Raw genomic sequence first — 24,492 nt, forward strand, 5'->3', positions numbered from 1 at the left:
TCACACCTTTTATTTTCTCTCTTATACAAAACGCCAAATCACACAGCAAACGTCTAATCACTCGGGATGCTTTTTAGCAATTAACACGTGGTCGGTTCCTAAGACAAAAGAGCGTCGTTAGGAGTCGTACCAACATAACCCTAGTAACTTTTTAGTAACTAGCGGTCATACCAACTGAGCATTTCTCAACACCAATTTGAATAGTTCGTCATCGGGTTATGCCCTAGGTTGCCGCCTGTCTCGACCTGTTGGCGGCACCGATTCTGGGTTACTGTCTGGCCGTGAGGAAACTTGCACTGCAAGCCGGCTTTTTCCAAGAAGAAACGAACAAATCGATCGTAACACAAGCGGTGAATGCGATCAATACGTCGACTATACAAAAGGAGACTGCGCCGTGCGCTGATACGATGGCACCAAGCGTCGAAGAACAGCGCCAAGGTAAATCGATTAAATGGAACACTAGTAATATGAGTTTCATCTAATTGATATTATTTACTCGTACAATCACACCATGTTCGATATATTCGATAGGTAACGATGTTATTGAATAGCAATTCGATCGGTAATCAGGTTGCGAAACATTCGATGAGAAACGTTATTTATTTCTTATCTATCGAAAACGAAAGCATCGGATTACTGTGCGTTATGCAATGCAACAGTCATCATAAAAAGTTGCATGGAAATGCAATATGCAAACGAAATTAAAAAATGCCACCTGCGGAAATACCGGATGAAATAATGGCTTTTTTCATCGTTTGTTTTTCTCATTGAAACGCATTACGCTTTTTCGCTCGTTCTCTTTGAATTTCTCGATTCGTGTCAGCTAGATCTTTAGCTATTACACCGAAATTCCCACGAAACCAGGCCACGGTTTCACGAATCTGTGATCTCAACTTGTAATAGGAGTGGTGACTATAAATAAAACACGATTTAAATAGATATCCGTGTCGTATGTTCGAAACGCGTGCGACGAATGAAAATTCAGCATGTAACAAATAACTTAAAATTGATAAACTTGTTGTTTTCATTCAGAGCACGGTGGTTTCTTATCAAAAGTTTCGTTTCTTTTTTCTATATCTCAGTAACTAAACGATCGTACCAGGTCCCACGAGTATCTCATCTTATCAAACTCAAGTGCTTTCGAATTTAATAAAGCTTCAATAATTTAAGCTCCTCTCTATCGTAAAATTCTGACAAGAGTTTTCGAGTACGATGAGTTCCAGAAATTATCTTGTTTTATCTAGTTCAAGTAGCTGTCAGTTCAATTTTTCTTTTTCCTTTTTTTTTTCTTTTTAACGAAATTCTTTGACAAATTTGGTGAAATGCGATGTAGTCGTAGCTGACGTTACAGCGCATGTTCCGATGCAACAAAATGGTTTTCTCCACAAGACCGATTATTGATTTTCTGCCACTGAGCTTGTTCTTATCCTGCGCATGACAGAATATGGAAATGACCGTGATGAATCTTCGCGAAGACGTAACGCAATTATCATAATTAATTACTGTATTCTGACGTTACAAATTTCATTGCCATTTGTTCATAGATAAATAAATATTATCGACACGATATTCCATGGAATAATTTAGTATTCACGCATACGTTGGTAGCCGTAGCGTGGCGAGAGTACATGCGTTGTTACAATTCAACGCTTGAATAATAAATCGAGTGACGACACGTTTCAGGTCAACGTACCAAATGTTAAAGCTGGTTTCATGGGGATTCTCGATAGGTGATAGTACATCGTTCGGTATACGCGAATGATCGGTATTGATCGTGTATCGCGTGCAACAGCTTGGTAAATACGACACTCGAAGCTGCACTTTGAATTATAAAACAATATACATACATCGGTATATCATCCGATTGTTTGAATTGAAAAACTTCCGTTTTCAATACGTTTTATTTTTCAAAGCAAAAACGTGCGATTCGTTTGTATAATCTATAAACGTGCATCGAAGCTCTTTTATCCACGGATCAAGGGGTCTAATTCGTAATTATTTTGTTGACAAGCGTTAAGTCGAGAAAAACAGACACGCAAATAAAAATGAAGACAGATATCGCGAATGACGAAATCGTTTCGTGGCGTACGTGCTTTTGCTTATGTTAAAAAATCTACTCAGAGATTCCTTAAATTAGTCCAAATGTAATGACCTTTATCGCTTTTCGAGCTTCGATTATTAGGCACAAGGACATGCCGATTCGAAACAACACGCGATAACGCATATTTCTATCGCCATGTCGAATTTCGTGAACTCAGATAATTCGATAATTCTTACTCCATTTCAATTTTTTATATTGTAAACAACGAGTTAATTATAACGTTACAGACAGGTCGTCGTACGTATTTTCGTGCTTGAACTTTAATCCTGTTTTGAACTTTCATTCTATACACCGCAATATATTGCGTACGATTACATATCGATTACGAACGACTACACGATATATTACATAAATTATCGCATGACATACAGAGTTTTGGAAAATATAGCAATCAAATACGTAGATCGCGGATATTTATACGGTTCTGAGAAATATAGAAAAATCCAAATAATTACACAATCATATAAAACATATATAAAAATATGAAGGTGTTTGAAAAGTTCGCAACATTTCCGAGAATTGATAAGCTCTGTAATCGATTGCGATAAAATTTGAAGGGGTTAATTTATACCTTTTATAGAGATTTCATAAATTTAATTTATATGATGCAGTATTGTATTTTATATTCGATAGAATGTCAATTCTACGAAAATACATTTTATTTGAATTTCACTACGAACTTTTCAAATATATGAGCTATAAAATTGCTACATTTAGCGAGTGAAACAAATATTTCTCACAAATATTTCGCATGAATATCCGTATTCCAAAAATGAGAATAGAATAAGTCAGAATGTCGAACAAACAAAAAACAAAGTTTGTTGTTGAGATTAATACCGCGAAAGAAGCGGCAGTCGCAAAAGTGTAGCCAAAAGCTCTCGTGCATGAGGAGAGAATTCTAAATATAAAGTTCACCAACGCTCGGTTTTTAACGTGGAACCCAACAGGAAGGCATCAGTACTCAGTTGAAATTCGCACTCTGAAGCTCGCGAGTTCGTCTAGTCGGTTGTGTCATTGAAACGCATTTTTTATTATTGATTCGTCATTAGTTGATTGTCGAACAGTGTTGTTAACGGTACATTGTAAAGAACATGTGTGTGATCGGTAAGGATTATTCTTCCATCGATCAATAGTGAAAACGATTTTAATCTAAATGTACGGGTAAAAAGCAGAATGCTCATGCAAATGTTGCACGCAATATAATGCTCGCGTATATCTTTTATTTTCACTTTTACGTTGATTATTTCATAGAAACCTAAATATTTCATTCGACGAAAACAAAATAAAAATTTAAAACATCTTGTTCATAGCGCGCGAGAAAGAGTTCTTTTGTGAATCGAAGATGCGTCGGAGGGAAACGATAATTTTCTCACTAATTTCATTCTTACTATTATACGATCACATTGTTCGATTTTCTATCGAATACGTCACATACGTTCACATTGTTAACGATCATTCGACTGTTGGCTGGTTTAACAAACTAACTTGGCACCGGGTCAGATCTATCATAGTCGTTTGGGTGCATCTTCTAAAATTGGTCGTTATTATTATATTATTATTCACATAAAAATAACCGGATGCTACAATGAAATGCCTTAGAAAATATCTGACTTCTATCGTAATCGCGTATTGGCGTTGTTAAATTTGTTCACGATCTGTACATTTATTCTCGCGTCTTTGTTGCACAATCCTTTGTCTCCTTGATGTTTATCAATGGCCATACGTCTACACATCAAGCAAGTGAAAATGCAATTAATTACACGAGTATCATAGATTCTGTTGCTTTCAGAACCCAAGGATAAAATCAAGGATAAAATCAATAAGGACGTCGGGGATAATGAAGTCTCCCCGAAAATTCTCAGGGGTTGTAATCGCGATGTGCGGTTTACCAGGTCGTGGAAAAAGCCAAGTGGCACAATACCATTCGCGCAGACTCAACTGGAACGGCGATTCCATTAAAGGTTGGGAATTCTGTTTTGTTTACTGCCAATTGCTACACTTAAAAACGAAACCTGTACATTAAATCATATTAGTCATCTTAAATAAGCGGCTTCGTAGTATTATTTCCATTCGACCAACAATTATCTGTGTTTCTTCTTTTTTTTTCTTTTTTTACTTCCTATTTTGTGGTTGTATTATGTGTACAAGTCACGTGTTTGATCATTAATTCGTTAGTTTTTCATTTTTCCCGTTTTTGTTTTCAACACGGTCGTTAAGAGGATTTATTACATACGCTAAATAGACTTGTTACGTAAATCAACATTTGCGGCGCTTTGAACAAATTTTAATTTCTATTTTATAATATATTACATTGTGCTCTTCCTAGTTTTTACAACCCTATAAAATACTACAAATAGATATATTCTCTACATACGCATATACGTATACCAGATGGAGACTATATAACGTGGTGGAAAAAAAACATTATTTCATATTGTTCCTTTGTGAAATGCTAAATAATTGTTCTATGTTATTACGTCCCGGGACCTCTCTATATTTCATGTATAAATAAAACTATTCTTATATATTTTATACTGCATTAATTTCGTCATACCATTGTAATAACGATGGTAATAATAAAAAATTTATAACTATTGATAAATAGTTATAATTAATTGCTAATAAAAAATAATTATTCAAATTATGTATTGCTACTAATCTTGGGCCTCCGGTCACCGGTGACCTCGACGATGTCACGGCCAAGTTGAGTGCCGGCCACCGGTGACCCCTATGGCATTTAACGTGTTAAATAATGACTGAATGTTTCGCGAATTGTTGAATGTTTCGATGAAAAACAAGAATCACAGGAAAAGTAATGTAATTTCAATTTTCTCGAATGCTTCAAAATGACAAATGAGACATTGACAAAGAAGGGTAGTTTAGCTCACTATATTTTACGCCGTACTATTATATTGTTTCCATCTAACGATACAAACGTAAATCAAAAAATATCCAATTATTTAAGCTCTCCTAGACCCTTCCAACAACTAATGAATTACATTTAATTATTACTTTAGTGATGAGGGTTAGCGACTACCGCAGGAAAAGGCTGGAACCATATGGAGAGGCCGTATCGCACGAGCTGTTTCTTCCGGACCATACGACGAACGCAGCGTTGAGAGCTCTGGCCCAACGAGATGCGATGCACGAGTGCGCTACATGGCTCGCAGACGGAAATTCCGTAGCTGTAAGCATCAATTAGACGCGTGACAAACGTCTAGTAAAGATGTGAAATTGAATAGAATCTGGAGATAAATTCAGTATCGAAAGGAGAACGCGTGCCGTTGCATTCGATCGAAAATAATCGCAAAAGTTCAAGAGATTTCAGTATCGAATCGAGAACAACAACACACGCGATTGTATTTGATTGAAAATAATTGAAAATAGTTGAGAAAGATTCGGTATCAACACGAGAACGAGAATACGCTCGGTTATGCTTGATTGAGAGTAATCGAAAAAAGTTGAGAAAGATTCAATGTCGAAACGAATGCAAGCACGCGCGATTGCATTTGATCGAAAATAATAGAACAGAGTTAAGAAAGAATTTTAATCGTTGCGCATTTGAAGAATCCGACCGGAAGAAGAAACACGTGTTTTTTTTGTTATTATGTAACCGAAGCTGCAAGAATAGATTAGAATATTAGAACGGTCAAGGGTCGTATTTATACATAGATCGCACTAACGGTAGACGACGCGATTAAACTGAGGCTAGTCAAGCCGGAATCTCGTCGTACGAGTTTTACCTTGCTTAATATTTTCAACAACATGTACCAACGTTCCACGATAGAAACCGCAATAGTTCATGGTGTTGAAAGTAGCTTAAGATCGGCTCGTTATTTTCTCGATATTATGCGCTTTAGAAATAGTCCGGAATTGAACAAATATGACACGAATTCAATGTGAAGACTACAACGGTAAAACGTGTCTTCACGTTAAATTTTAAATTCTATGTGGAAACGTATCTTAGATATTATAGGAAACTAATTATTTAATTCTGAAATTAACGGTGCATTTTTCCTTCCAAATTATATCATATTGAAATATTCCTATTTATTCTAATTTATCGTATTCTTTCTATGTGGTTTTGATATATAAGTTAACAATAAGAGAAACCAACATGTAAATTCATATATAAATTACTCGCCATAATTATTAGGACATCTACACGTTATAAGCATCGATTGGAACACTTTGACACTTTTCTTTATCTGCTATATCTTACATTACAAAGTACATATGCCGCGAATGAAATAACAGATTTATAATGAAATTACTAGAAACGAAAAGCACTCCATTCGTATTAAATATCAATATGTGCCCTAATATTTATGGCCGGCGGTGTTCTTAATTGAATAAAGCGATAATTAATTTTGATGAAGGGCCTGTAGCAACATGAAGACACTTTCAGTATTTAAATTGCATTTATTGGGAGAGAAAAACAAAAGTATAGGTTTCATATTCAAATGTGTTTAAATAATACAAATATTAGTTTAGATCATGAATTTATAGCACGTGTCAAAATATGATATAGTTTTGGTTAATTTTGACTTGCATTCTGCTGGTTTACACAAATTATTGGAAAGCTACCTCCTTGTTGCAGCAATCTCTCCAAATATACAATACAAAGAAAGACAACTGAAAATCGATATAGTCTAATGTCTATTTAAATAAAATGCGTAAGAAGAAATATACTGAAATTTGAGTTTGCGAATCGTCACAGTTAGTTGCATTTAAGAATTTTCCTGTTTGAAGATCCTGGACGCCACGCTGGTGATGCGAGCGCAGCGCGCCGAGGTCTTCGATTATTTTTCCGGGCAGCGGTTATTGCGTCCTCTTTATCGAGTGCGTCTGCGACGATCCGGTTGTACTGGAGCGAAATTACAAGGAGATATTGCGGTACAGCGCTGACTATGTTGGCATGGATTCAATAACAGCCGAAGAAGATTTACGATTGAAGATAGCTCATTACATTCGATCTTACGAACCAATGGATGAGAAGACGTATCCACGAATCCGTATCGACACCGGCAGCATGGATATTGAGTCCTGCAACGTGTCAGGCCATGTGGAGACAAATGTCCTTGGATATCTTGGAAGCGTCACTGTTGAGCCGCATACTCTTTATTTCTCTCGGGTTGGTAATCCATCAAATTTTACATTTATCATCGTTTAATCCTCATCTCAAATGTTCTAATCCTAGAAGCTCAGCCTTAGCGTCTTTAGTCTTAATTAAAAGAATTTTTCGACAAGTGATAATGATAACGATAATGAAGAAACGTGTTTGTTCTTAGATTACGAGCTGAGTCAAGGACAATTGAGCCAGGTCATGGCGCTTGCAATTATTAAAAAGATTAACGTACATAACTGAGCACTTCATTTAGCATGACGAGCCCTCAATTGTTTACACACAACATGTTTTAAAAGCATACGTATACGTATACGCATACGTAAAAACATACATATTGTATTTTTAAAATCTTGCTATCTTATCAGGGTTTGGTTCCAAAAATAATTTCTTTTCGTCTGATCGTAATCTTATCATTGCTACGCCTCTCTTTTTGAACGTAATCAGAATATTCTACGATTTGGTAAAACTAAAGCTCTCCCTCTCTCTTTTGATTACAGCACAGCGAAAGCAAGTACAACGTATTGGATAAGGTTGGTGGTGACGCAGTTTTAAGCGCACGTGGCGAGAGATATGCACAAGCGTTGGCCATCAAGTTCAACGCTATGCGTTTTCCCGACCTGCGCGTGCTAACTAGTCGCCTTCGAAGGACTATCGCGACTGCTCGTGGCGCGGAAGCGCCCAAGAACACGTGGCAGCACTCAACGAACTCCACGCCGGTATCTGTGAGGGGCTGTCTTATGAAGAGATGCAGGAACATTATCCGCAGGTAATTTCAGATCAAACGCGTCTTCCTCCTCGAAATTTCGTCACTGCTTGCATTGAATTACGTTTCAAGTGTTGTTGACCAAAGGCTTATTCAGACACGGCCAGTAGATTAGTGAAATAGCGAGTGAAGATAATTTATACCTTTAAGGATGATTCATCGAAAAATGTGTAAATTCAGTTTCACTTACTACTTGTCTAATCTTCTGGCTGTATTTAAACGAGCCTTCAATCGGTTGAATTTATCAGTCCCTAGCTCTAAGAGCTTTAATTTATTTGTGTAGTAAATGGTAGATAGCTGTAACAGTTATCATTGTAGGTTATAGGGTATAACGGTATAACCTTTAGGGTATATAGGGTATATAGGGTATAAGCTTTTTGAATTAATCTAATCGTATCAGTATTACGTTAGAAACATTGTACTATAACTAACACACTTAAGATTAGTATTTGATCAAAATTTTCTCAGTGATCGATTAGTTAATGCAGTTATAATTTGTATTTCAATAAGTTTGGGATCCTAGATATGGAATATTTATTATCTACTAGGTTTGTCAATTTAATTCTCTAAGCGAACAACTTTCAATCGTATCTTGGAAAATGAATAATAACATAAATCTTCACGGATGACTCAAGCATTGAATACTTGGCCACCGGGGAAAAGTATCGAGTGACTTAACGTCTGCGTTAACAGTCTGTAACTGATTAAAATTCAGTTGTATGCAAATTTATCCACTTACATACACGAAATATTTGCTTGACTAATGAGAATGAGCGTTGAAGTTCAAAGAAATATTCCCAGTCAAGTACATAGCACATAGACGATAATCACAATGTTTCACGTTGCTAGATCGAATTCAATCAGTCTGATTAATCTGGACGAAGTTTTAGAACATGGATAAATGAATATTATAATTACAATACGAAGTTGATGTGTACTTATTAACCGTGTATTATAACGAAACTTAAATCATACCATGATTTGAATATTATATCGCAGGTCTACTTTATTAAAGTTTATGTTTAAAATTAGCCATTGTTCCCTGACTTTGCATAAGCTAGGTTTTAATGCTTTGGGGACCTCGATGTACGAACCATTCTATGACTTAGGCAGAAGTCTATATACTTTAGTATATAGTACATAGATAGCGTATATACCTTCTACATCTCTAAATCAATGCTTTTGCGTAGGAATTTGCATGGCGCGATCAAGATAAGCTGCGCTATCGTTATCCATGGGGAGAAAGCTACATCGACGCCATGCACCGCGTGGAACCGGTTATTGCTGAATTACAGAGATCCAACAACATCTTGGTCGTGTCTCATCAAGCTATTCTGCGCTGCATCATTGGCTTTTTCACAGATAAAAAACCGGAAGAGGTGCCTTACGCTTTGGTGCCACTGCATACCATCATCCGAGTCAGCAGCCAGGGTTACAATTACAAGGTGGACTTCTTCAAGTTACCCATCGAGTGCGTAAACACGACTCGCGTGAAGCCGAATAATTGTAGCGCGGACAGAACCGCGGACGATGCTCTGCTCACAGTCCCAGCACATTTCGACATACCGGATCCTTGGCGAAATCTTGGCAGCGGACCCACTCTCGTACAACAACACTGACAAACCGCTCGGGGATCCACGATCATGTCGAAAATTCGATGTCTGTTTGTTTGTAACCCCTGGAGCTTTCAGCAGTGATGTCTTCTTGGAATATTTTTGCTTTTGAATTCAGGCAGGGGATGAAGATTTGAAATATCATGCAAGTATGGATTGAATATATTTTTAGTACGTATATATGTATAAGTAGATCGCTTTAAGGTATCTTTAAGAAATACAGATTCGATGAGACGGAAGGTGATGATATCGGAGTCAATTCAGAATATATTTTTCGATAAATAGATTGGATAGATCGCGTGAAAGAAACGACATGTAAAATAATCAAAGTTATCGAGACTGGAAATTTATTTCTGAAATTTTCATTTTCTCATGAATCCCGAGAAACTTAGGTCGTTTCAATTTTGACTTGTTTATCGTCGAGTTCCGTTACCTTCGCGGGATGTACTCCGATTGTCATGTTTTTCCTCGTTGATTCTGTTCCCATTGGCAGTAATTTAGTCTCCTGCTGCTGGAGCCCTCTATACGTTATGTTTAAGCAGTTTAATTTTAATAATCACATACAAGTCAAATGTTACATTAATTCTAATATGTCGCAGATGACTATCGCAAGAAATATTTTAATTGTACATCGTAAAATTCAGAAAGACAGGCAATCTTTTAAATTGTAGGAATGCGAAACATGCCTTTCGTATTAAATTCAATTTCAAAATATTGATATAATATATACAACGAACACACGAAAGACAGTTTTTTTAGTATTGTACTATTTATAGGTGATAGAATTTTAGATTTATGTATTTTCGTTTGCCTAGTTCCTAGCATAACGATTGTAAGCCTTGAGATTTGGACGATATTAGGATTTTTATTACTGTAAAGTACAATTGAAAGATACTATATCGTAGCGTTATATAAAGTTTGACTATAAAACGGACCTGATATCATTGTTAACAAGGAAATAACGAATATTGTATTTTTCGAGTGTGTATGAGTGTTCGAACGATAGATGTATATTTTTACGCACAAAATTAGCGGTATACTGTGCTACGCTTTCATTAAGAAATGTCAAACATTCGAGCAAAGTATTTTTCTCTACGAAGGAAAGCGCGAGAAATAATCAACAGAGGCGATTAAGAAAGAAAAAAATCGATATCGAATGGTGCCTTCTTCTGTCGATATACTGTTACGTTTCACTTAGGGTTAGATTCTCAGATACTCCGAGAAATACAAATCAAGAATAGCAACACACCCAAACCGGCTAGCTGCGGAAACATACAAAACCATAAACATGGACAGAAGACTAAAAAGGAAGCACCCAGCAGACCTTATAAAGGACATAACCTAACAAACACGAGGATGGTACCCCGCTGGGGGTAGCCACCAACATGCTAATTTAACCGTTAAAATATTCCACCAAATGTCCAAATTGGACAAATTGTGAATTTTAATAAATAAAAAAAAAATGTGGCCGGAATGAATGCAAAACGATTAGCGATACTAATAGCCTGCCTTATTTGGATGCTGGCGATTGTTCTGTCGATGCCTGCTGCTGTTTTCTCTCACGTGATGAACGTAGATATAAAAATTAACTTCAGCATCCACATCTGTAACCCTTTCCCCGTGGATTTGGGTGAGTATCTTACACGCTGAAATATTTCTATCCGGATTAAAAAACTATTCTACTCAATCCGGGAACGAATTATAAGAACGAATTATAAGTATTCTTCTCCTAAACTGAACATACAGAAAGCAAAATAGTTGCTCGTTTACGATCTCTGCTTGGACATTTCTCCGTGTTTTCATTTCACACCCACGAAGTCGTATTAATTTATTTCTCGTTCTGAAACGCAGGGGCAAGCTATAGGAGAGGGGTGGTGTTATTCAAGTTCCTGGCCTACTACGCGATACCGTTACTCATTATAGCAGGATACTATTTACAAATTGCACGACACCTTGAACTGTCCACCAGGAACATGCCCTGCGAATTATCTGCAATTCAGCGGCTGGAGCAAATTCGATCACGCAGAAAGGTAGAGTGAATCGATATTATTATGAAATTATACAATGTTCAAGTAAATCTAATTTTGACACAAAAGGTATACAGGTATACCAGTGAAAAGGTGTAGAACAGAGAAATTGAAATTGCTACCTGTATGATATATTTATGAAATTACACTGCTTATATATGCAGTCAACTTGCAAATAAACTTAAATTGTAATAAATTGTTACTTAGACTGTGATGTAAATTGAGTTATAGCTATAAATTATTTACTTTAAAAAAATTTCACGCTCATCATGTACCCGAGTAACAAGGTGCAAGAAGAAACGGAATTAATTTAGCGCAAATCTCGAGTCGATGGTGCAATTGTTATAAACTATACTTTACTTACGCAATCTTCGATACGATCAATAATAAGATTATGTAATACAACCTTAAGCCAATATACTGTAGTATCGGAAAAAGGATAGGATTAGGATAATTTAGATTTGTAAAATTCTCCTAATACTATTTATTAAGATAAATAAAAATAACAGAGATTAATTGGACAGAGAACGATAAATGTTCAACTTGAACTAAAACACAAAAGTCTTATTCCGCTCAAATAACTCTCGCAACTCTACAACTCTCGTCTTCGGCATCTGCACTCGCACGCTCTCGCTTCTCAACTCATACTGCACGCCTTTTGCATTCGTTCTCGCTGGCGTCTCAACTAACTCTATCCTTAGCGTCTCTTTGTCTTTTCTCGTCCCATCGAACACGTGTCCCGAAACCCCGTGGCCAGGGTCAAGCAGGCTCTTTCCATAAAACTGTCCACTCGAAAGGACCGACGACACATTGATGTACTCGACGGCGCCACGGCTCTCGCCACTTTGTATACGGTTCGGCCGATATCTTGGGCCTTTTGCCCACGATACTACACCCGGCCATTCCTGACAAATCACATCTGCCCTCAGATGTGCTCACCACCATTGTTCTCACTATCATCACTAACACCAACGTTCCACCACTTCATGTGGTCGGCTGCAATGGAAGTCGTGCGCGGTCCCTCGTGTTCGCCTTCTCGTTGCACTACGTAGCGGTCATTTCGCAGGACTTTCACCAAACAGTACGGGCCAAGGAACTTTGAATGCAGCTTTAACCCAGGACCGCCTTGCGTCCTCTCGATCGCCACCAGATCTCCTGTTTTGTAGATTGTCGCCTTCTTGCGTCTCTTGTTGAATGCCCTTCGCCGATAAGAGGTCGCGTTGATAGCTCGTCTTCGCACTACCTCAAATTCTCTTGCAGCCGCCTCATTCTTGCTTTTGGTTCGCTTCGTAGAATTCGCGACAGAATTTGTTTGTACAACTCTACAATTCGCGCGATGCTCGGTGCATCCTACAAAAACTTGATCGCAACCGTCCGTATCGTTTCCACCCGACGCTACTGCGGTTATGTTCGCCGCAATCGATTCATCTAACGAAATTTTGTTCATTACGACGGTATCCTTGAGACAAGCACTCGTGAGAACTGCAACTGCCTGCTTATGTTGCACGTTCTCGACACGAGATAGATCTACTTCACGCGTTCCTGTCTCTATGTCTACTTTAAGGACCTCTGGAAACCCATAGGAATTCTCATCTTTTATTCTATGAATGGAGATATCTCCCCTCTTCGTGTTTATCTCGACGGTATCCAGGAAGTCTGTACCTATCAACAACGAGTGTTGCATCGCAGTGTTCGGAACTACGTGTATCGTTATATGATACAATTCACCGTCTATAATAATATCTGTCGGAAATTTGCCGAGCGTAAAATTTCTCTTAGACCCAATACTGTGAAATTCAATAATGTCTCGACTTAACTTAGGCGCTCCGATTTTTACATACTGATTATACCGCATCAAAGTTAACTCGCTACCGGTGTCTATCAGCGCGCTCAGTTCGAAATTTCCGATCTTCATGTCTTTACCACGCTTCGTCGGTAACAATCGAAACACACTACCAACCTCTTTAATGGACTCGCTCAGATTGTCGCACTTCGATGCGATGTGTCCGTACTCTCTACACTTGAAGCACTTAGGACCTCTCGATCCGTTCGGGCAATCCGCGCTTACATGTGCTTTATCGCCGCAATTGTAGCAACGCGTCTTTCTCGCACTTTCACCTTGATTGGGACTGCTGTTTCTCTCAACTCTGGCCGGCTTCGCAACCGACTTCGTCCTTCGGCTCTTCTGCTCCTCGTACGCGATTAGCCTCTTCCTTAGCTCCTTAATGGATGCAGCACCATACAGCATAGATTTATGGACTTCTTCGTCTATTATCCCGTCTATGACGTATTCTACTTTGGCTTCTTCCTCTATATCGGCATGACTGACTATTTCCAGCATGCGATACATGTAGGCCAAGCACGCCTCGTCGCTTTTCTTTCTCGTCTCTCCAAGCTTTTGGTGTACTTGCCTACTGTTGGACTTTCTGGAGAACTCTCTGATTAGTCCCTTCTTCAGCTCATGCCAAGTCCTGGCATGGCACTCGAAGCTTGCGAATATTTTCGCCGATCCCCTCAGCAGCTTCCTCGCGTAGACTGCCTTCTGACCGTCCGACCACATACACGTGTCCGCGAGTTCTTCGAATGATTCGAACCATCGCTCCACGTTTTCACCTTTGTCGCCGCTAAACAATTCTAGTGCGTCTTCGATATCTTTAAAGCTTAATACCGAGACGGTACCTGCCTTTTGGCGATATTCATCACGGTCCGAGCACATCGCTCGCGTACCTCCCTCGTGTTTTATCACGTCTCTCTCATCTTCTTCATTGTCACTTTCGTCGTCGCTTTCTTCTTCCGACGATACGTTTCCAGGGCCGCCTGTAGCCGTGCGCGTAGTTCAGATTTTCTCCCTGTGACCTTTAACCCCAAGCTAGCGAGGCGCGCTCTCAACTCCTTCGTCCTCAGCTTCTCGAGGTCTTCGTCTCCATCCTGATCGCGCTCAGCTCTCTGCCCACTCCTTAAGTCTTGCTGATTTACCGATTCTTCATCGCTCTTCGATTCCTTCGGAGTTGATTGACCAGCCTTGTACGCTCGGTTCAGCCTGGCCATCAGCACTGACTTCGAACCAGATATCGGCAGATTCAGACGTGCGAGCTTATTTCTTAGCTCCTCCAGCGTCGAACCCTCTTCAGTCGAAAACTGTTCCTCTTCACAATTTGCCATTTTCAACTCTTTTTTTTTCAGCACAATTAGTTCCGTTAAACGTGTCGTTCTCTGTCTGGTTTCAATCCCGGCTCGAGCCCCCAATTCTAGTATCGGAAAAAGGATAGGATTAGGATTTTTAGTTTATTTGTGTTTAGTCCCCTTGTAACTGCAAAGTCCAGAAGATCTGGTTTTTTGTTCAGGTCAGTCGGCCAATGTGTCGGTGTTCCTGTGGATAATATATTGAGGTTATTATTTCTAATGTATTTTTCCAGTGTTCTGCCTCGAGGTGTAATGTTTCTTGACCCCCAAAGCGTGTGCTTTGAGTTGTAGTCTCCCGCTGCGATGTACTTGTCCCCTAGGTCCTGGAAGTATTCTTCCCACATTTGTGTTGTTATTTTGTGTCGCGGAGGCACATATACTGCTGACAACTGGAAGTAGTTGCTGCTAGTTTGAACTGTAACAGTGGTTGCTTGTAAATATTCTTTGTTAACTTGGCTGTGTAGATAATGTTTGATATCGTTTCTGACTATCACTGCTGTCCCTCCGTGAGCTTTTCCTGAGGGGTGTTTGGTATCATATATGGTGTAGTATGGTATTTTCAAGTAGCTTTTTGTAGTGAAGTGTGTTTCTGAGATAAGTAGTATGTCTATATTGTTATTGTATATGAATGTTTTAATTTCGAGGGCCCGTTGTTGTAGGCCGTTTGAGTTCCAGGCTGCTATTTTTAGAGTGTCCGTTTTTATTTTTTGCTTAGCACGTTTGTAATTAGTTGTAGCATGACTGTGATTTGTTGGGTTTGCTGTTTGAGTACTGCGTTTTGTTCGCTTATCATTCTGGTTAGCATTTCGGTGTTCTTTATAGATTGTTTGAGCAGTTCTTTGATTTCTGCAGTGTCATTGTTACTATTGCTGTGGTATTTGTTGTGTGTATGTGTTGATTGGCTGGTTACTTGAGCATAGCTTAGACCACCAATGGTGTTGGTGCTGATAGGTTTGGTGTTTGTTGCTTGCTCTGTACTTTTTTTTTTTTTATTTATTAGAATATTTACAATCAATTCTCGTTGAGAATTTTCAGTAACTTAATTTGGCGTGATACAATGACATGGATTATAATTGCTTTATATTGTTGATTCTAGTAGGACTAGGGGTTTAATCTAGTGGGTATTTTCTTCCAGCAAGTTACAGACGAAGTTGCAATATCACGGTTCCATCGCTTCAGCATTCTGTTTTCGAATTAATGTAGTTGAGCCACCCGCGTCAGATGGATATATATCCGTGTACCTCCTTATGTAAAATATTTTTCCAACGTCTGCTTTTTAAATTTCGATCATATATATGCTTTTGTAAAGCACAAATTTGTTTGAACTTTCGAGTTATTTCCTCGCTCGTTGAATAGTTAATCTACAGTAGTAATAGCGTTGTATGTTGAAACAAGTATACCTTAAATATATAATTAATGGTAAACACGGTTTTACAATACTAACAATATTGTAGTTCATTAATATAATGCAAAATTGCAACTATAAATACTATATTACAATGAATAATTTTAGCTATTGAATATTAATACCTGTTTAAGGTAATTGTTAATTGCAATAGATACCTTCTAGCCTGTTCTAAGTTTTACCAATCTAATCACGATAATCGAGTCTCATTACTCAAAGCGAAATTTCCAAATGTTCCAAAGGGTATAATACTCAACGATAAATTAGCACGAGGACATTTTGAACGTAATTTTTCCGTGGTTTACCACGCGGCGCGTTTCATTAAAATTTGTTAATTGCTATAAGGAAATTCACGCTGCGTGCCAAAATTTTCAGACTTTTCCAATTTCGAGCTCTTTTGCAATCAGCTGAAAGCTGGATAGGCACAAAGGGGACGTAACTATGAAATTTTCTCTCAGCGTATACACGAGGTACAAGAGTTCTTGGGAATCAAGCATGAAGATTAGGGGAAACTATAGTTAGCGCAAACGGGTAAACGTTGTACGCGATTGTAAAGATAAGACACGAACGTAAGCGAAAATGCTCATTAACGAAGTATAATATACGTTGAAGATTGCACGTTAGAATTGCAAATTGCGACGTTGTATCTTCCTGATCTGAAAACGCCAACATCTTAGAAAACCCTTTAAAGGAGAAGAAAACATTGGTGCTGGTGAAACGATTCAAGAATGCAATATAGTGGAATGATATTCGTGTAATTGTCTTTTAACTCCTCTTTCCATCCTGTTTTCTTATTCCTTTTTATCTTCCCAAGTCTTTAAATAAGTCTCTTCTATATTTATCATTCAAAATATTTTAGTTGGAAATGGAAAGGAATAAGCCTTGCGCTATAGTGTGATTTTTCATTTTCCGATACGCCGTTCCTTTTGTCCCATGCAAAATCCACGCGTCCATATCTGAATGCTCGATAACGAATCGCGGCACAATAAAAACTAATCAGATCTATCGCTTTGCTATATGACCTTTCTACCATTTTAAATTGATATAAACTCAACGACAGCGAGAACTTCGAACGCTGCACGGTACGGCATTTAGATGAGGATTTAGGACAAAAATCAGAATTTGCTGGCCGCGTTCGCACGCTTGCGGGCTACGTTTGCACGTTTGCAGGCCACGTTCTCTGGTTCTACAGTGCGGCGTTTGAATGAGGATTCGGGACAAACATTTTAAAAATACATATAATATGCAGTTTTCCAGAAACTTAATATCAGGGAATTCGATGTGAATAAAAGTCTGTTTACCAAATATCTCTTAGTATTTTCCCTACTTCCTGGTTCAGTTCAAATATTATAATTATTTATTGTTTTTGTCTAGTCCCTTTTTCTAAATTAAAAAAAATAAGATTTTTTGTCAGATATTATAGACATCTAGTAAAGAACAGAGTTTTCATGTAAAAAATTTTGTTGAGACAAGTGTGGTAAACAATCAGCCTGCGTGACGCTGTTGAGAACTGTTCGACTCGAAAATGCTCGTCGATGCTATTTCGAAACTTCATATTCTGACGAAAAATCAATACAAAAGTAATTAACCATAGAACCTACAAATTTTTTAGAAAGTCAATTTTCCATGGAAAAAGGTTACTATTGTTGACATGTATAGCATCAGTCCTCAACTACTTAATGGTGAAATGAACGGATGGTTCAATATAAAAATTTACAGCTGGAAAGATAATTCCAAATTGACTATCATAATGTAAGGGTTTATAATGTAAAGTAGCAGCATTCAAAAGAACAAATAATTCTGAAGGCAAGCTGAATACGTAATTCCAATTTCTAAAAGTTTTTTCAGTTTCGTACCAATATAGACGACTGTTATCGAAAAAATTTTTCAGAAGTCGAACAATGAAAGTTGATAGAGTTGGTCAGTTTAATTTCCACGTGAATCGAATGTGTAATAGATGTCCTGATACTAATCGAATACTAACGATATCGCTTTAACGATACTTGAAAAGGAGTTCTAGCTCTTCTAATGAAGTAAAACGCAGATACACACAAATTAATAAAATCTCGTTCTACATCGTTTGATTTCCAAAGGAATTTCTTATCTTCTTAGGAAACAGTGTTTTATACGTAGTAACGATACCATCGATGAACGTATGTGTAAATTTCACGAGCTGAGTCGCGTATCTTGCACGATCGTATTCTTCGAAACTTTATGGCTCCCCATAACGATTCTCCCGTCTGTGAAACTACGTATTGTCTTGCTTCGTTACCGGCGAAGTTAAACGTGGTGTCGAAGTGATATTTCACGGAGTTGATAAATAAGAGAAATGGAACGAAATCGACTGCGTTCGAAAGAAATTGCACCATCTGAGTTTAATTTATCCACGTCGCAGTAGCGCTGAAACTTCGTTATTTCACAAACATTTCCAACGATTTCATCACGCTTTCGTGATTTCGTGACTGGTAATATATTCCTTTCGATTCTCTGTTTGTAGATTTTTACGAAGATCTCTGCAGCTTCAGCGCGATGTTCCATGTCCCATGAATCAGACTAGATTTACGCCTGAACTTCGTGAACGAGTTTGAAGCGAATACAACGTGTGACGAGTTTCGTGCCATGCGTTAAAAGAGTCCAACTTAGTTTTCAAACAGTCAGTGAAACGTAAAGCAACCCTGGCCATGGTATAAAAGGATATACAGGGTGTTAAAGCTGTGGACAATATTTATAGGATTTTATATATTACATGTCAAACGTGAAGATAATGAAAAAACGCTTATATAGAAAAATATTATTCGAGGCTTATTTTTTAATATAGATAGTTGGTTACACGAATTATTTTCGAAATAAATATTTATCCAGGATAGTTATTCGAAAATCATTTTAAATTCACCGATAGCTGCATAGATCGATGAATCAGCTGATGAAACTTTCTCTTCATTCTATTCACATCTCGCGTTTCTCATTTTGAGTCAAATAGAAATTAAATATATAACAATGGAAATTCTATCGTCGTTTATTTTCTCAGGAACAAGGGACGTAAAGTTCGAGTAAAATAAAGAGAAAAAGCCGTAATTCATAAATTTTTACCGCAAAATTAAATTGTTTATGAATTGAAAAATAAGCTGTAAATCTTTTTGTGTATGAATATTTTGACCTGTTGAATGATACACTATAAATGTCACCCACTTTTCCTCATCATCTTGTTACAAGTATCGTGTTAAAGATGTAGTCCTCAAAGTGTTTTTTTAATCGTCTACAATCCCAGATGAAAGGAGAACTATCGTATTACGTTCTCTTAGAGCAATTGAAAAATAACTCTCGTACTTGCGATCGAAACATTCAATCTGCTAGTTTCAGACCCGTTAATGGCACCAGTACCATGCCCTCGACATTCGGAATAAGATGTATCTGTTCTCAATATCGTAGACACCCAAACTATCTATTTTCTCTCTTCTTATGGTAGGGTGAAATTGAATTGCGGTTTTGGAATTTCTCGATCGCAAAGAGAAATGATCGTGATAGAAGGAGTATACCTTGTATCAGACTCTATCAGTTGAAGTAAATTTACGGAAAACAGAATGCTACGGAAATGTGTCAAGTTTGACATAATCCAATCACATAGATTATTAGAAATATTATAATTATTAAAAATGTAACTCCCTCCGATAATGCACTAGTAAAATCATCTTGTTCCGGTATGCAAGCGACACACAATTTTATAAACTATACTATTATTATTATACTATTCTTTGCATAAGTAAAATACACAAAATGTGGCAAATATCGACAGGCATTTAGAAATCGCCCTACTACTATAGCTCGCACACGGAATTAAAAGGATTGTCATTGCATTCATAGTTGCAGTAGTATTTGCAATAATTGATATTAATGACGTTATGCGAATATTATCCGCCTTGTCGCTGAAAGTGATTATTCGAAATTGCTTCGGACTGAAATGCCGTGAATTCGTTGCGACAGAGGGTAACAGGTGTCATGTTGTAAATATAACGCAGCGGGACGCGACTAAATGTAATTTTTTAATAACGACAATCCTGGTCGTACTCGCGACGAGCGAAATGGCGATTGCGATGCGCAGATTTAACGTTGTAAAAATACGTCTGTCATATACATATTCTATGGTGTGCCACGATCAACGGACTGAAACCGATTGCCGATGAAGTGTGGCCGAAAAATGGACGATGTATGTATAACTACGTTTCAACGATCTATTCTAATGGGCCACGCAAATTCATTCACGTTCAAATTCGACCAGTCGTGCGAAAAACGCGATTTTATTCTTTTATTCTTAAAGGCGATAATCTGGTTTCATGTATAGAATCAGTACACAATAAAAGCAGCTGATATTACGATATTGATTTATCGTTTTCACGAGTGTTGGATTCTCTGTACCTGTTATAGGAAATTTGCCCAGTTTGATATTATACACGGATATACGATACAGAAAAATTAATAAACTAACTCGATAGTATTTCAATCTTATGTGTATTGAATGATAAATTTGTTTTTTAGCCGATCTGGAACGAATACCTGAATCACGCTCTAAAACCAATTATATTCATACTAACATACTCCACTGTAATTCTGTTTTAGAATAGTAAAAACTTAGGTCGAATATGAGAGATGTGCTTATTTTGGAGGTTCTCTGTGTACAAACATTAGAACACTTTCCAGAAACTAATGGACAAATACCTTAGAACGAGCCAGCTTATTTCTTAGAACGAGCTAATCCGAATGATAACAACGGTATTAAAATATATCGATTAATTTCAAGTATATTCTACGAGTTAAATAATGACGTTGATTCCTGCTCATACAATTGTTACGTTTCTGTTTTTATTCATTTTAACAAGACAATGGACAATGCGTTGGAATAAATATTTTTATATCTAATATGAAGGGAAGACATTTCTAACGAAAAAAGATGTATAATTTCAAATAAGATAATCGTATCGACGCAACGTGTATGTATAATGGTAATAACTATATTAAGATAAACCACAAATGAAATATCTTCAAGAGTGTTCTTACGCACCAGCATATGGGAACATTTTAATCAATAACATACATATGTATGTAGAAACCAATACCTATATAGAAGCTCCAATACATTCATAGCGTTCTGTACTGCAGATGATATTGCAATGGAAACCGAATGGTGGCCCATTAATTTCGGGATAACCAGAAATTGGTATTCGGAAAGTCCAAGCTATGGTTTAGGTTCCATTAATTATTTACTAGTCGGAACTTGTGAGTTTGAAGCGTGCTCTTTTAGAAAAAAGTTCCTGATGTATTGTCGATGTCGTGTTTACGGATGAACTAGCATTAAGTGTCGATAGATGAACATACTATTTCCACGTTTGCGATGCGGAGATATTCCACAGCTTGTGTAACTTTAATTAATGTCTCAGCTTCGATTAAACTTTAAAGCATTTTGAATGGAATATTCACGCAAGTTCGCAAATGTTGTGTCGAATTATAATGATTTGTAGAACCACGCACAGTGTCGCGAGACGTCGTCCTAACGAAGAAGATGAACGATACATCGCCGCGTCGAAGGAAATGGGGGACTGTTAAGAGGTAACCATTACAGGGAAGATCCGATCCGAAATTCACTTTACGTATATTTATCGACCATATTCTCTGTTATATTCTTTTATGAGCTATGGGATCGTTTAACTTCTCCCTAACGATCGTCTCTGTGTCACAGAAATTGCATCGGTGGATCGTTTCCTTGGTGTGTAAAAGCTGAAAATTTTCTGATATGAAAGAGATATTCTCAATACACGTTCGTAATACGTTGGTAATAGGCTCGTAGATAAAATACTACGATGCATTCAAGCTATTTGAGGCGAGTAAATGCACGATACACTATAGAAACATAATGGCGCTGGTTTTTTTTTTTTTTTTTTTTTTTTTATTTATTTATTTAAATTCACTATTTGTCCAATTTGGACATTTGGTGGAATTTTTTAGCGGTTACATTAGCATGTTGGTGGCTACCCCCAGCGGGGTACCATCCTCGTATTTGTTAGGTTATGTCCTTTATAAGGTCTGCTGGGTGCTTCCTTTTTAGTCTTCTGTCCATATTTGTGATTTTGTATGTTTCCGCAGCTAGCCGGTTTATGTGTGTTGCTATTCTTGATTTGTATTTCTCGGAGTATCTGCTGATTTCTTCCTTGACCGTTGGCATTCCCAGGTCCCTTCGTATATCTTCGTTTCTGACGTACCAAGGTCCGTTTACTATTGTTCTGAGGATTTTAGCCTGTATTACCTCTATTTTGTTTATATGGCTCATTGCTGCCGTCCCCCATAGTGGTATTCCGTACGTCCAGATTGGTTTTATGATCGTTTTATATATTTTTACTTTATTTTCTGTGCTTAGTTTGGATTTTCGGCTTGTTAGCCAATACATTTGTCTCCTTGTTTTCTGTATTTTTTCTACTATTGATTTGATGTGTAGTTTCCAGGTAAGTTTTTGATCTAAGTGGAGTCCTAGGTATTTGACATGCTTTGTTTGCGTTATATGCGTACCGTTCAATAGGATGTTTGGTGGTATCTTTTTCCGTAGCGTGAATGTAATATGGTTGCATTTATTGGGGTTTGCTTTTAATTGTTTTTCTTGTAGCCAATTTTCTATTTTTACGATATGTTCTTGTAGTATTTTGACTGCCGTTTCTGGGTTAGTATGCCTGGCTAGTATAGCTGTGTCGTCCGCGAATGTCAATACTGTGCTGTTGGTAGTTGTTGGTATGTTCGCCGTGTATAATGTGTATAGTATTGGGCCTAGGACGCTTCCTTGTGGTACCCCGGCCTTGATGTCTTTAACTTGAGAATGTGTGTCCTTGATTTTTATTACGAAGGTTCTGCTGCTTAGGTAGGATTTTATTAAGTGGTGTATTTGCTCCGGGAATTGTTTCCTAATTGTTTGTAGTAGACTTTCATGGTTAATTTTATCGAATGCTTTCTCTATGTCTATAAAGAGGGCTGTGCAGTATTCCTTGTTTTCTAGTGCTACTATTATTTCGTTTATAAGCCTGTGCATTTGCTCTATCGTGGAGTGTTTGTTTCTGAAACCAAATTGGTGATCCGGTATTAGTTTTTTTGTCTCTATTATTGGTTTTATGCGGTCGTATATTATCTTTTCCAGTATTTTGGAAAATACTGGGAGCAGTGATATTGGTCTGTAGGATGCAGTTTGGTGCGGGTCTTTGCCTGGTTTATGTAACATTTTGATTTGTGCTAATTTCCATGGTTTGGGGAAGTATTGAATTCTTAGAATTGCATTGAATATTATTGTAATTAGTCTTATTGCTTTTGGCGGAAGGTTTTTCAAGATTTTACCATTGATTAAGTCGATTCCTGGCGCTTTGTTGTTTTTTGTTTTATCAATTATGTTTCTAATTTCTTGTGCCGATGTTTTAGGTATGGTGTATTCCTTGTCGGCTGTGGTAGTAGTGGTTTGTGGATCCTCCTCCGTATGACTTTTGAGGTTGCTGTTGTTGATAATGTGTGGTGTGAATGTGTTGCAGAGGTGGTTGGAGAATTCTTCAGCTTGTTCTTCGTTGCTTCTTGCCCATGTGTTATCTGCTTTTCTGATTGCCGGGACGGGTATTATTGGCTTCCTTATTTTTTTCGTGGCTTTCCATAGTGAGTAGTTGGTGTTCTCGTGTGTGGAGAGTGTCCCTATGAACTTTGCGAATTCGTTATCGTTGTGCTCCTTTATTTTGTTTTTTATTTCCTTTGCAAGTTTGTTTAAGAGTTTTTTGTTTTCTCGGGTTCTGTATTTTTGCCATTTTGCTTTTGCTTTTCTTTTTTCTTTGATTTTGTCGAGTATTTCTTGCGGGATTGTTATTGTTTGTCTGCTGGTTGGTTCGGGAGTAGTGGTTGTCCTTGCTGCTTCCTGAATAGTTGCTGTCAATGTTGCTACTGCCTGTTCTATGTGTTCAGGAGTTTTTAACGGGATGTTGCAGTTTATTTTGCTTTCTATTATTTCTTTGAAAGTTTGCCATTTGGTGGTTTTGTTGCATAGTGTTTCTGGTTTGCTATAGTGAATTGGTTTGTTTCTGTATTCAATTATTATGGGTGTATGATCGGAGCTGAGCTCGAGGTTGGGTGTTATTTTTAGTTTATTTGTGTTTAGTCCCCTTGTAACTGCAAAGTCCAGAAGATCTGGTTTTTTGTTCAGGTCAGTCGGCCAATGTGTCGGTGTTCCTGTGGATAATATATTGAGGTTATTATTTCTTATGTA

The 24,492-nt window shown here is 37.6% G+C and overlaps 1 pseudogene; it reads left to right on the forward strand.

Moving 5' to 3' along the window:
* Positions 1-218: 218 nt before the first annotated feature.
* Positions 219-10,633, forward strand: LOC126921549 (6-phosphofructo-2-kinase/fructose-2,6-bisphosphatase-like; annotated as a pseudogene).
* The last annotated feature ends 13,859 nt before the right edge of the window (positions 10,634-24,492 follow it).

The sequence above is a fragment of the Bombus affinis genome, chromosome 10 (assembly GCF_024516045.1).
Source record: "Bombus affinis isolate iyBomAffi1 chromosome 10, iyBomAffi1.2, whole genome shotgun sequence".
Taxonomy (NCBI): Eukaryota; Metazoa; Arthropoda; class Insecta; order Hymenoptera; family Apidae; genus Bombus; species Bombus affinis.